General features: G+C 34.0%; 1 protein-coding gene across 1 annotated transcript in view; it reads right to left on the minus strand.

Moving 5' to 3' along the window:
- LOC124538744 (acetylcholinesterase-like) overlaps positions 1-15063 on the minus strand; it is a 66470-nt gene extending 51407 nt beyond the window's left edge. Inside the window, exon 1 of the mRNA XM_047115926.1 lies at positions 14963-15063. The gene's annotated coding sequence lies outside the window, so the exon portion shown is untranslated. The remainder of the gene's footprint in view (positions 1-14962) is intronic.
- Positions 15064-15725: the final 662 nt, after the last annotated feature.

Raw genomic sequence — 15725 nt, forward strand, 5'->3', positions numbered from 1 at the left:
ACTGGAAGTTTGTCAAATCATCAAAAAGAGTTTAAATTGTCTATGCTATATGCCTTATTATATTCGTTGCACAAACCTGTATGAACTTTCACGACTTACTCATAATTGGGATAATTACTAATACTGAATACTGCGAAAGATATCTTATAAGCGATAATACCGCTTATGCTCACTATTTGTCAAATATTTATGTTTTCTTTTATATATTCATGTTTTATGCAATAAATTTGTTTTACTTATATACATATATACTTCTTGTACAACTTTCATTGCACAACGCAATAAAATATTCAAATAATATAAATGTGAATAATTTCTTATTATTCATTATTGGTGGTGAATTAAAGGTATCTGGAATAATTTATATTTCTTCTTTGGTAGCTTAATTGCAAACTCTTTCAACAACTTACACAATACAATAATAAAACCATACTATATAGATATGTCTAGATGTGTGCTTAATCTACATATAGATTAAGGATACGTCCTTTTAAATGTATATTTACAAATGCCCTGATGACATTGGCATTGAAATATTAACAATCCTGACATATCTAAGGCGCCACTAACCATGAAATAAGATATTATGACCTTTGCGCCTGTAGTTACACAAGCTCACACACCATACATATTGGAACATAACAATGCTCAATACTGCTGTTTATCCTACAAGGGATTACAACCAGGTAATAGTCTCTCAGCCTCAATCAAAATCAAAATTAAAACAAACTTTATTCAAGTGGGCTTTTGATCGTCATTTAACAATTATGTGAAGCTACTACCGGTTCGGAAAGTAGATTCTACCGAGAAGAACCGGCAAGAAACTCAGTAGTTACTCTTTTTCAACATTTAAAAAATACAATCATAGTAGTAACTTTCTAATATGACTGAATATTACGAGTGAAAAGAATCAAATCTCTGTTCGGTTCAATTATAATAATAATAATAATAAATAAATAAATAAATATGAGACAACATCACATACATTACTCTGATCCCAATGTAAGTAGCTGAAGCACTTGTCTTATGAAAATCAGAAGTAACCACGGTACCACAAACACCCAGACTCAAGACAACATAGAAAACTATTGGTAATCTACATCGACTAGGCCGGGAATCGAACCCGGGACCTCAGAGTGGCGTACCCATGAAAACCGGTGTACACACCACTCGACCATGGAGGTCGTCTCTATGTTTTTTGAATAAATAATATGAATATAGATATATACACAAAAATAGGCTGTGTTACATTTGCTTGCTTCGTAACGTACGGTCATGTCATGTCAGCACGCCTTCGCATCGGACAGAAATAGTGAAAGAATAGGGAATATAGGTTCAACCACACTAAAGAACTATAAAATCTCCTGCGAGATATACTCCGAAGTCTTTTTAAAATATTTTTTATTACATATTTACCTATGTTTGTGTTATTTATCTATGTTTTACGTAATCTAGTAAGTGTTTAGATTTCCGGTTTGTCTCAACTATTTTTTTGTATTTTTGTTTATTTGTTTCTCATGTAAGTGATTTTCTTGTAATTCTTTTTGAGAAATAAAGATCTTGAAACCTATTTTGCAAAAACAATATGAAAATAAATGATTACTGACTTCATTGAAATTAATTAATGTCTTCCATTTTGAGTTCCTTACACACTAGTTGTTAGTTGTCGCAGGCGTCTTCGTTCGCGTTTTAGGGATTGATTTTCATATGTTACGCAAAAAAAAGTAGCTCAATTTTTCTTCCTACCAAAATTCTTCAAATTCTATTCAAAGATTTAGTACTGAAAGAGCGACAAACAGGCAGAGTTACTCTCACATTTGTACTATTAATATAGATATACATAGCTACCTACTCTACCTACTCTTATTTACATATGAATCTTGTTATAAAATCTTTGTTAATTTTATACTTATATTAACAATAGTAAGAATCTAAGTGTATCTGGTGTCACTCAACCCGCGCGTGCTCGCAAATGGATTCATTTGTCACCGCCTTACCGTTGACATCCATCACACATTCTAAATCGCCCCAACAACAAATAACGACGTGCTATCGTACCGACGCGTGCATTAGTTTCGAGTAGAGATAAGACGTTTATATTTATTCGAATTTTAGTTTGTACGATATCAAGTAACAACCAATTCTACAACTTTAGATTACTGTATGAAAACAGTTGGAAAACTCTAAAGATGTTTATGAAAAACGACAATATATTAATTTATATCTACAAAAATAACAACAGCCTGTAATGTTCCCACTGCTGGGCTAAGGCCTCCTCTGTCTTTGAAGTTAAGTATATTTTTTATGTATCTACAAAACTCTCATGTTACAAAAAAATCATCGTATAATCGGCTTAACTGTACTTTATTTTACATTATAATTAACCAATAAAGTGATACTAGAAAAATTATAAAATTAATTTTAACGCGACTTTCATAAACACTAAAAGCAAACCTTATACTCATATAATTATTATTTTAAATATTGTAATATTTTAATCAATTACAGAAAGGTACATTCATGATCAAAACTATCAATCAAGGTTTCAAGTAACTGACCGAGAAGTCGAAACTGAAAACGTACCGAAGTGTGCTCAGCTGCATCGTCATGCACTGTGTAAAGATGTAATCGTTTTGCATGAAAGCACTCGATGGTACAGTGACGGACACAAGTGAAGGTCGATTAATGACCGGTGTGCGCGATGGTCTCGCATGTACCGCAGTGCGGCGTGCTGCGGTATGCGCCGCCTGCGGTTTGGACTCGCTAGCACCCGAAATTATTGTCTGTTTTTTTTTATAAATTTGATGTGTTTTGCATTTTTTATTCGACTTTTTTTATACGAGTATGTATGGCGATAGCCGCTGGACGCTTCAAACAATTTACTCTGTGTTCTGAAACACTTTAGTGTAGCTGTTCCTTTTGTTTACATTTTTTTATATTCAATCGAGCATTTTTTAAGTCAATTTATCCTATCGTGTTTTTTCAGTTCAATATTTGTCACGTGCTTTATGAGTTAATAAACGTTTTATTATGCAATATTTATAAAAAAAAAAAATGCTCTATTAAAACTTTATACTTAAACATATGCAATGCAATATCTTACTCGATAAATGTTCTTATATATAGAAGTAAGAAATAATGGCAATGATTTATTTATGATACAAAAATCATCTATAAAAAAGTTTTCATCGATAAGTAAATTGAAGAAAGATTTGAAATAAATTCAGCAATCAAAGCTAACCTTCAAAAGGAACCTTCGAGGGAAATTAATCGAGTGTACGATCTTAAAAAACGATGGTAACTATCGTGTTGGTTTATTTGTAGTTATCTACCAAGGAGGGGTGATATATCGCCGCGCCGCACGAACTGTGGAAGGTCAAGTTCTCTTTGGAACCATATCGCGATGGTATATAATGAATAAAATATCTAGGTTAGTTGGAATTCTAGACAGGGAAATGGTATTGTAGAATGTCAAGAATTATCGATTATGATTATATTTTTTAAACATATCACCCATTACGTGGTACAAGCGCTGCTGGTTAGATTTAATGAGACACATCAAACTATATCAAAATGTAAACAAAAAAAAATAAACTTCAAAATCTTTCAAACAGCAGATTTAACACATTGCTAAAAAATACATATATAATAAAGATATAACACGCTGGGCCGGATTATAAATTAGCAGCGAAGCCTACTAGACTAGCCCTGGATAGACTTAGGCTTAAACAGTAAGTTAAGTATCAGCCTTAACTTACTGTATGGGCTTTGTACTTTTGTGCTGAGGCCCGTTCTTCCTTTGGGGGAAAGATTTAGGCTTATTGTAAAGCCCAAAAATTAGGAAATTAAGTTAAAGAGAGAAAAAAAAAGGCTAAATATTTCTTCAATATAATCCATCGATTTTTATCCCAGTGATAATGAGACGATTGCTGCACATAAAAAACCGGTTATATTCTCATTTGGGAGAGTTTCAGCTGTAGATTACCAGAAAATTCAAGAAGATTCTTGATTGTAATTTATTAAATTTGAATGATTTAACAAAGTATTAATTTTAGACAACGGAAAAAGTTACTAGCCACATAGAAGCGCCGCATTCTATGGCTGACAAAAAGAAAAAAACAAATGTAAATCGTGCAAACAGGCGTCGTCAGTTTACAATAGTGTTCATTCAAAACAAAACCTGTCACTTATTTCGAAATTTGTAAAAATTTTGCGTGTGACCCACTTATTAAATAGACCATAGACATTGGTACTACGAATATTAACCATTCCTTATATCGTCAATGCGCTACCAACCTTTGGAGCCAACATTTTACATCCCTGGTACTACCTGGTAATTGATGCAATTTCAAGTATGGCTCTTTGGCAATAGAATATCTGATAAGTGGGAAATGATATATCACCAGAAAAGGGGAGGGAGGTTTCACACAACTGCCAAGTATTTGTCATACCATCCATTTCTGTATTAATCCAAATTTATTTTTAGTCCGATATTCGGGATTATTTGGTAATTAACGGTTTCAACTCGTGTGGAATTAGGATTTATATGCATGACAATTTGCTATATTGATTATTTATTGTCAGTATGGTTGCAACACTTGAATCTCAGACAAACATTGCGGCTTCAAACATGGACAAGACTGGGCTATAACATATAATAGTGTAATTCTGCCACGTATATTTACACTAACCCCCATTATAGCAACGTTTTGGAATAAACACCAAACTTTCTGTTACTATGATTAACCTGTTAAACTGAACAATTCTGCATAAAAGTAAAAGTAAAGTAACAGCCAGTAAATTTCCTACTGCTGGGATGAGGCCTCCTCTGCCATTAAGGAGAGGGTTTGGAACATAATTCACCACGCAGTTCCAATGCGGGTTAGGGGAATGCACATGTGGCAGAATTTCGATAAAATTAGACACATGCAGGTTTCCTCACGATGTTTTCCTTCACCGCCAAGCAGAAGATGAATTATAAATACAAATTAAGCAAATTGTATATATAGTGGTGCTTGCCTGGATTTGAAATCGCAATCATCGGTTAAGATGCACGCGTTCTAACCACTAGGCCATCTCAGCTCTAAAATTCTTTTAAAATTCTGCATACACAGTATATATATTTATATACAGTACTAGCTGTGCCTGCGATTTCGTGCGTATTTGAAATTAGCAAAAAATATATTGTTGTAGCCTAACTTACTCCGTATCACATCAGCTAACTGCCAGTGAAAGACTAATCAAAATCAGCCCAGCCGTTGCAGAGATTAGCCGGAACAAACAGAGACTAAAAAATGTTATTTTTGTATATGTACCATTTAAAAATCATATGCATTTAGTAAAGAGCGGTTATTTTTGTATTACAAACAGACACTCCATTTTTATTATATGTATACATTATAAAATAGTTTGCCAGTGCCTAATCAATGGTTCCTACTTGGTTTTGAGGCCATTTGTTTTGGTTGTAAGAGTGTATACACTCAAAAAGTGTTTTTTTTTTTTTTAATATATCATTTCTGTAATAAAAGGTAAACAATATAACGCATCACTATCACATAGTACGATACACAACGTATCATCGATGGTGTATTGTTTATTAATCGAGTCGGTTCACTGAGTTATGATGGAGAGATCGTACATCACAATGAACAATCTGAAACATCACTATATGTATACAACAACCGAGCTGGGTTCGAACAAAAACAAGCTTTCAGTACACTTTATACAGCAATCACATCACTTTCAATTTAAATATACCTTATATTATTAATACCTTTCTAATTTCGAATACTTACTAATAACAAAAATCATTTTATAATGAGCAAAAGATGGACCAGTGGTTAGAACGCGTGCATCTTAATCAATGATTGCAGGTTCAAGCCCAGGCAAGCACCACTGAATATTCATGTGATTTGTGTTTATAATTCAATTCGTGCTCGGCGGTGAAGAAAAACATCATGAGAAAACCTGCATGTATCTAATTTCATCGAAATTCTGCCACTTGTGTATTCCATCAAACTACATGGAGCAGCGTGGTGAAATGTGTTGCAAACCTTCTCCTCAAAGGGAGGGGAGGCCTTATCCTAGGAGTGGGAAACTTACAGTCCGTTAATGTTGTTGTTGTAGTTGTGTGTATATGTCACAGATTAGTGATCACTATTATATTATACATCGGCTTAGGCTCAGCAGTGGGAAATTTACGGGCTGTTAATGTTATTGTATTTTATAATGATTTAAAGCGATTGATGTGATCGAAGCGAAAAGGGTTACTGTAAGTTTGGTATAATGTGATTCAATCGTAATGAAATTAAAAAGAGAAGTCCCCGTTTTAATAAGGGAGAAATTCTCGATTTAACTCGAAATTAAGTCGGTGCCTTCGTCGCGTCCCTCTTCCGCCTTCCTCAAATATACCAAGAATTCCTCGATAAAAAACGCAAATGAACGCGAATTACTTAATAATTATACAATTAAAAGCAATCACACTTTATTAAAAAGTAAGGCGTGTTATTTGTTATATATATTATGTGATTTTAGTTGATCTTTATATAATTTATTACAAAGTTCAACTCTCATTGAATTCATGAAATTCCTGTTATAATTTTTTTTTTATGGCATGGGTGGCAAACGACCAGGAGGCTCACCTGATGGAAAGTGACTACCACCGCCCATGGACATCTGCAACACCAGGGGGCTTGCAGATTCATTGCCGGCCTTTCAAAAAGGACTACGCTCTTTTCTTGAAGGTTCCCACGTCGTATCGGTTCGGAAAAACCGCCGGCGAAAGCTGGTTCCACAAAGTGGTTGTGCGAGGTAGAAAATGTCTGAGAAATCGCGCTGTTGTGGATTTTCGGACATCAAGGTGATGCGGGTGAAACTTAGAATTTTGGCGAGATGTCCGAAGGTGAAATTCAGCAGCCGGGATTAATCCGAACAATTCCTCGGAACATTCCCCGTGAAAAATTCGGTAGAAGATGCAGAGTGATCCGACATCTCTACGCAAAGCCAAAGGATCGAGGAGATCAGAAAGGGCTTGATCGTCGATGACTCGAGCCGCTCTACGTTGGATGCGGTCAAATGGAAGGAGCTGGTACTGGGGAGCACCCGCCCAGAGGTGAGAGCAGTACTCCATGTGAAGCCGAATTTGCGCTTAGTAAAGTTTTAGGCGATGGGCCGACGTGAAATACTGTCTCGCCTTGCTGAGCACGCCCAGCTTTTTTGAAGCCAATTTGGCTTATTTTATTTATTATGTTTTCTGTTAAATAATAAATTTTTCAAATTGAAATACTGTTGTTTATATTTTTAATATATAAAACCACAGAGGGTGCTAAACTCAATTATTCATATGTACTAGTGCTATTGAGGGATGCTACATGCGCCGACATATTGGCCCCGTCTCGTGTCAGGAAAACAATGTTAAGGGTTGGAGCCGCAGCGGAAAATGCTGAAGCAGACAAAAGGGCGCAAATATCCGACTCTAATTCGATATTATACATTCGTACACGTTTGCAGTTTTGAAATACAAAGTAATAACCGAAAAAATCGAATATAATATTCTTCCGCCAAGCAAAAATGTGAGTGAGCTTGTCTAATTACAGGCAAGGAACATAACATAGTTCCTATGGTTGGTATAATAATATAAGGGCAATAGTGATATTATTGCGAACCAAAGAGCATGATCAAATTTCGTAAAGAGTTTCTATTCCAACGCACGGCGATGTATATCTGTATAATGTTATAAATATAACATTATTGCATCTTCTTTGCGACAGAAATTGTGAAGCAATTACAGATCTAGTAAATTTGATAAATATATCAACAGTTCGCAAACTTCGGCTAAAGAAACTCAGAAGGATTTCCATTAATTGTGTTTTTTAAATAGACGCGAGATACTTATTATTCATGAAAATAGAATAAAGAAGAAATGAAGAAGTACATACAGATAGTTACTTTAGCATTTATTAGTATACACACGATATCGAATTACACTAGTATCATTGCAAATCGATTTTCAATATTTCACGAGGGCGATACGAAGTCACTTCTTACAAAATGAAACTGCACTAGTGAGCCAAGTGATTTATCCTCTCTCAGTGTACTTAAGCATTAAGATACCGAATTCTGGTGTTTTTCCTTTTGTTCTCATACTTATTCAAATTATACAATGTAAATGGCAATTTTCATTTGAATAATGCTTCGCCCTTATCTGCTCATGGAATCATTTCCACACATTACAACAGCACACATCACATGCACATCAATCATACACGCATACATGACACTGCCTTAAAGAAACACACATGCACGCCCAATTAATTATTAATTAAAAGTTCTTACGTAATTAATTTAAAAAAAGTACTTGATCCCAACTTTAACTATGCTTTATTGTATACTGTGATAAACAATGAAGTTGTTGGTGTTATTTCCGTTAAAAAATTACTTTCAGAGCAAATTACTTTTAGATATTTAGTTTCAAGTCGTCAATATAGTATATTTTTAATACGTAACAAAGTATGTCTCAGTTTAATATTTGATTACTTTTAGTATGTTTAATGCAGTTTAAAATAATCCGAACTAGGTATTATATTACTTTCTATTTTATATTCTAATATTATAGAATATTTTTGAACTTACTTTTTTTTTAAATTATTCCTGATAAATTTGTGTCTGATTATATTAACCCCGTGTGAAACCGGGGCGGATCACTAGTTGACATAAAGTGGGTATTGTGTCTTAGCTTTATACATATCTTTTATACAAAATATTGGTGTGTTTTCGTAAATGACATATGGTATTCGATTGGAATATATCTTCCAAAACATATAATAAGACATATCTAATACGGTAGTCTAGCCTTACCTTGCTCCGAAGTCATGTTTATTGAAAATGAAAAGACGGAACGAACAAATAAATTCCCTAATGGTAAATCAATGAGCCAATATTTACGCTTGACATTGGCGCAGTGACCTTTAGGTAACCAAACATTGTTGTAAAATTATAGAGTTCTATGTTAATACAACATTATTAATTCAATTATCAATACTATTAATTGCCTTCTGTGAAATCTTCTTAAAATGTAGCATTCTGTGAACGGCAAATGTGTTCCCGTAAGTATGACATGAAAATCTTAACAGAATAATGTGCATTGAATCATTGTGTTTTCATATGCTTAGTGTACTTTTATAATCTACTAGAGACTTACCCCGGTATCCTATGGCTGTAATCCTGACGCTAAATATACTACAGAATATAATATATTCAAAGGGTTTTTGTCATTATACAATACAAACCATTACGTCCCTGTATTTTACATCTGTATCATTTTCTAAAATATTAATTGAAATTAAATGCTGTATTAATACTGCTTCGTAATTATTTGCTATTACTGTTATTCCAAGTACAGTGGTAAAGAAAAATATCCTCAGCATGTGTACATATAAAATAAATAGAACTTTTCGTTCTTTCGTTCGCATCAGACCTTCTTCTCAAATGGAAGGAAGGCGTTACCCAGCTAAGGTACATTTATACGCCGTCATTTTGTTTCAACTGCCTTAAATATAATTATCATTCTATTTCCAAACCATCGTCATTCCATGTTTTTACAAATAGGTTTCCTGCCGAAAGGGGTCACATTTCAAATTAGTTTTCTCTTCTCATTATCTTATATATAGTAAAGAAAGCAAAGTAATAGCATGGTAAATTTCCCACTGCTGGGCTAAGGACTCCTCTCCCTTTAAGGAGAGGGTTTGCAACATATTCCACCAGGTTGTTCCAATACGGGCTGGTGGAATGCACATGTGGCTGAATTTCGATGAAATTAGACACATGGTTTCCTCACGATGTTTTCCTTCACCGCCGAGCACGAGATGAATTAAAAACACAAATTATAAGCACATATATATAGTGGTGCTTGCATGGGTTTGAGCCCGAAATCATCGGTTAAGATGCACGCGTTCTAACCATTGGGCCATCTCAGTTAATACATATATTTTGTGTTATTGTTCATCCAAGATGGTGAGTGTGCACGCGCAGTACAATCAAGAGTTGATCCTAACGACTCGTGTGAATTCATGTTCTGAACATGAACTGTTCATGCTTCTTATGTCATTGTGAATACAAGTCAGCTTCGACTTGTACGATGTTTAAATATTATTCTTTAACATATATGTACACATATTTTATCCTATTCTAACGAATATTGAATTACTGATGACAGAAAGAGATGTCGCGTTGGAGGTACAAGTCAGTGCGTCCGTTATAAACTCACATAGCCTTCGGCCTTTGCGCAAGCATCCCTGGGTTACCTACACATCAATTATTGTATCGACAATCAGATATATATTTATATGTTAAGAAAGGCGGATGCGTAAATGGTCCACCTCATAGTAAGTGGTCACTACTTCACATAGATGTCGTATGAAATTTTAACCATTTCTTACTTAACGCTACCAACCTCAGGAACTGAAATGAGAGGCTCTGCATATATATATGAGTGTTAAGATAAAGTTTAACTGCCTCTTTAGTCAACTACCTTATAAGGCTGCCAAGGAATTCTTAATAGCAGGAGCATCTGTAAAGTTGGCAGTGCTTACACTCCCTCGTAAAGCACGTAAAACTGTCGTGTTAATGCTCTTCACGATGTAATTAAAAAACATGATGTATCTGAGTATGCACGCAATATTGTTTTTGAGAGTAGCCAGCCTGACATTGATGCAAATCAAATTTAGTATATTATTAATTTGACTTTCTCACCCTTACAAAACTATAAAAATAAAATAGTTAAAAAATAAAGCGATGTTCATAATTTAACATATAAAGGACCGATTCGAAAAAATTTTTAATTTATCGTTCCACTTATAATTTAGACTGTATCGTGAATTTCTTGTTGTTTATATTATTATATAAATTTTTTACAGAGGATTTATTGATCTCTTGATTTCCTCCCGAATAATTTTATATAACAATAAACAACAACAACAGCCTGTAAATTTCCCACTTCTGGGCTAAGGCCTCCACTCCCTTTTGAAAAGAAGGTTTGGAATTATTCCACCACGCTGTTCTAATGCGGATTGGTTGAATTTGCAAGAATTTCTATGAAACACATTCAAGTTTCCTCACGATGTTTTCACCGCTGATCACGATTTGAATTATAAACACATAAGCCCATGATTATTCAGTGGTGCTTGCCTGGATTTGAACACGCAATCATTAAGATTAAGATGCACGCGTTCTAACCACTGGGCCATCTCGGCTCCTAGGCAGTTGACTAGTCTCTTTTCAGAATGAGCGGTCAGCAGTGCGATTCTATAATTAATAACTTCGTACCTCGCCTGTGAAACATTGACAACTGTCTAACAGTGATATAACATTTTGACACGTGTGTCCTGTAAATGTTACATTTATCACACATTCTGAAATTTCAAGCTTGTGTTCGGCAGCGTGGTGGAATATGTTCCAATACTTCTCCTCAAAAGGGAGGGGAGACCTCAGCCCAGCAGTGGGAAATTTACAGGCTGTTGTTGTTAACTGCACAGGACATATGTCTTATGACCGTATATGAACACCATAGTGCTCATATACGGTCAATACAGGTACATCCCCATCCCAGCACTCACATAATCTAATGTGATCCCATCTGAAACAGGCGGAGAGCGAAAAGGTTCATGATCTTTCCGAGACACGGAAACCACTTAAACCTCAAACACTAAAAAAGAGTAACATTCAAGGGCAGTTAACTTTACATCAAAAATCGATAATAACCTATTCAACTCTTAATTCACGTTGAGACTGAGTTAAATTTAAACCCGCCCACACAACCGGTTTATTTTGGTTCGACCCACGCATTGTCTGAGCACGTGGTTATAGTGACGTACTGCTTACGATTTTACTAACAGCCCACTGCCCTTAGATTTACATACGTTTTATATAACTTCCTAATACATTTAATTACGAATTAAAAATTGATATGATTGAGTATTCGACCTCTATACGTTGTTAAGCATACATCCGATAATAAAATTCCCGTTAAGTACTCTGTGTACGCAAAAATTCCTACCCTAAAAAATATAATTGAAGATTTTTATTTTGTATACGTGTCCTTTAAAATTACCGTTTCAGTAGACCCTTTTGTTTCCGTGTAAAAGAGAAAAATATGGCTATTTCAAAATCCAAATGATGAACTATATGCGACGGAACATTTTAAAAAAAGTCACTACTGAAAATATCACTTTTTTCTTCAAAAAACGTTGCATATATAAATTCATAGGTCGATAAAGATCCTTCATTATACTTGTTGGCTTCGAAGCGGAAAACATATGTATTTAATATAAAAAAAATATTTAAATTTTGATACAGAATAACTACTGATTACCTAGCCGGTTCTTAGTAGAATATTCATTACGAACCGACGGTAACTTCACTTAATACAGTTTGTAAAATAACTATTTACAACTGCATATAAAATCCTACTTGAATAACGTATTAGATTTTAACAGTATCAATTTACGTTTGTTTATTATAGACAAACCAAAGGCTTTTATAACAACCTTCGCCTTATAAAAATGCTTTGACCTCTGGCAAATCATTTCTTAATCGATACAGGGAAAACGATACGACCATTTCTTACGCAAGTTTTAATGATATAAAATAATATAAACTCATAGATTTATACTTTCGATAAGTAAATATTAAAAATAGTAGCTTTTAGTATAATTTATTTGCTCATAAATACATAGTTATTATTATAATAATAAATAACGTACTCATACGAAGTTTACACATAATCGCTGTATAAAACATGTTTTTACATTAAACCGTGCTTCGATTTGTGCACTATTATAAAGAATATAATAAGGTAAATATGTTAAAAAAAGAAAAAGAATATTTCATCACATATATTTTGATATTAGGTATAAAATATAATTCGTTCATTCAGTATCAGTCTTTAAATCTCCCACTGGACTAAAGTAGTTCGTTTAGACCAAAACAATTAGATAATAAACTATATTTAAGTTGAACATATGGCAGGTCGCGTGTAAAGTGTTCGTGGCATAAAGGGCATGAAACATTAAGTATTTAACACCTCATTATTTAAATACGGAACTCAATTTTGCCCAAGAGCAAAGTCATTGCCAAGGGAGAAGCGTTTAAACTAGTAGTTTACACTATCAAACTTCTGTAAATCAAATATTAGTTTATTTCCTTGTGAAAAAAATTTGTAATTGTAACGAGTGTGGAAGTATCGAAAATCTATATCAATTTTTGATGAAATGTGGAAGATTCAGAATCAAAGAAAGTTATTCTTATCTATTTTACAAGCATATTTATCCGATGTTGGATTAGTTCAGATTATTCTATCAGATCCCCAATCACCTTTGATGCTTTCGGAATGCTATCTAATAATCTATCTATAAGTAATAAATAATGTTTAATCAAAAGGAACAGACAATGGGACTTGCGTACGTATGTTGGAAAAAAGTCCCAAAAAAAAACAAAAAAAAAAACATTAAAAATTATATAATTGACACGTTTGATGCAAGAACAGATGGAATATCTGGTGAAATAAATGAAAAACCTCCTCGAACAGGACAAGATACCTTAGCTCAGTCAGTCTTAGAAATTAACAATCTGTTAGTTAATATGAATAGGTAGCTACGTGCTTTTAGAGGCAAGGGACTGTAAAAATGCCTCGTCAGAAAATGGCTTTAATGGCCCAAAAGAAGTTTTTATCGAGTATCTCAGTAGAACAACTATATACAAGCAGACTCTACTTCTTGTTTAAATATAATAATTCTACTAATAAAATTATTATATATGTTCTAATAAAATTTACGTAATTATAATAATTGTAAGTTTGTTATCGTCGCTGTAAAATTGTTAAGAATAATAACAATTATTGATTACTTGACTGTGTATAAAATTTGCGAAAATACTGTTTTACTATTTTATATTATAATATTTTACGCCGGTTCGTTTCGGTAGGTCCTACATTCTGAAACACAACACAAGACAACATTGTGTCGATCGAAAATATAACGTATAGTGCTAATATAATTTAATTTCCAAATTATATTATTTTTACAATTACAAGTTATAAAATGATCGAGCTACAAATGTTACAATCTATATTGTTAAAATAGATTTTATTTTTAAATTCTTTAGTACGCTATTCATCAAGCAATTCCGAATCAGTGGATAATAATCTATATTTTAAATTATTATGCATTTCCATTTGACTCAGACCTTATTTCTTTTGGATTGTTTATTGCAATTTTTACCCAGTTTATAAGCGTTTTATTTAATTTTTTTTTACTGGTGGTGATTTTTAAACTTTGTAGAATGAATAAAATATTATATAATATTTGAACGGGTCATTGCATATTATATTTTAAATGAAATGCATAATATATTATACATAATAGCTATCATTAGTTTATCTAAAATGAAAGACAAAAAAACTGTATTTATAACCAAGGAATGAATCTACTGTTTACAGATTAATCGTTCAATCAGCGTGAGCAGTCCCGCGGAACAAAGGGCCCACGGTGTGCCTACGAACAAGGTCGAGGCTTTCAGGACAATTACGGCGAATGACATCGCGGGCGGAACGGCGCATTGCCATCGTTCACCCCATTTGATCCCGCAAATTATCAACATGCCCTTTCACTCGAACCACTTCGAAGTCCTTGTCTTGACCCTGAAACCTTCAGACGCAGAAATCCGCAAAACAAGTGAAACGTACCTAATATGTTTGTCTTCCGAACGATTTTTCTATAGTAATCATCTCGGCTACATCTGCTACGAACGTAGCACTCGTAGAGCTTATTTTTTAATAGTCGACGAATATTCGTATAAAGTTCAAATAAAAAGCTAATTAATCATTATATAATGAATCACATTAAAATTACGTAACATTAAATAAAATAAAACGGATATTTTTTTTTTCGAAAATTGTAATCGGGCTCACCTGGATATAGTCGTCTCGTTCTTTCGGATTGAAGGTCGGATCTGATTAGAGGGGGCACTGGTGCACTCGCGGTCGCGTGCAACTGCGGCGGAGGGCGGCTACAGACTGACTACTCTGGGCCCGGCCAGGAGCCCCTGCCCGCGCACGCCGTACCCCTCCCCCGCACCCTAGCGGATAAACAACGTGCATTGTAGGCCCGATCTGTAGACCTACTCTGCTGGGAACCAACGTACACACCTCCAACGTCAAAATATAAACTGTTTCACATCCATTGCTTTTCGAGTCCGCCTCCTTAACTTACATCACACAACTAGTTCAGTAGTGAATGAGGTTTAGGTTTTAAAGCGATAAATACATTATCGTAAGGAGTCTGTAAACAAATTTGTTACCCAGATAGTAGTCTAGCATTATAGATTTTGGTTGAAATAGTGGAACAAATCCCAGGTAATGATGTTGGTTTTCAAATGTAATACCATATTTCGCATTCAATTTCAACCAAAGCGTGAAAAAGGCTCATTGTGGCTCTCCTTTGTATCTGCGGTCCTTGGGTCGCAAAAGGATCAAGCACTATTATTATTATTAAATATGTTTTAGTAACGAAATCTGTGTAATGTCAAAGACGTTATACAATAATATGTTTGGTTATTGCGTGTACGTAAATAGTTTTTTAGGGAAAAAATCAATAAAGTCTATGCTTTATTCAAATATAGATATAAAACTATACCTAAATTCTATACTTAGCATTATTTTATAATAAAAAATT

The sequence above is a fragment of the Vanessa cardui genome, chromosome 2, assembly GCF_905220365.1.
Source record: "Vanessa cardui chromosome 2, ilVanCard2.1, whole genome shotgun sequence".
Lineage (NCBI taxonomy): Eukaryota > Metazoa > Arthropoda > Insecta > Lepidoptera > Nymphalidae > Vanessa > Vanessa cardui.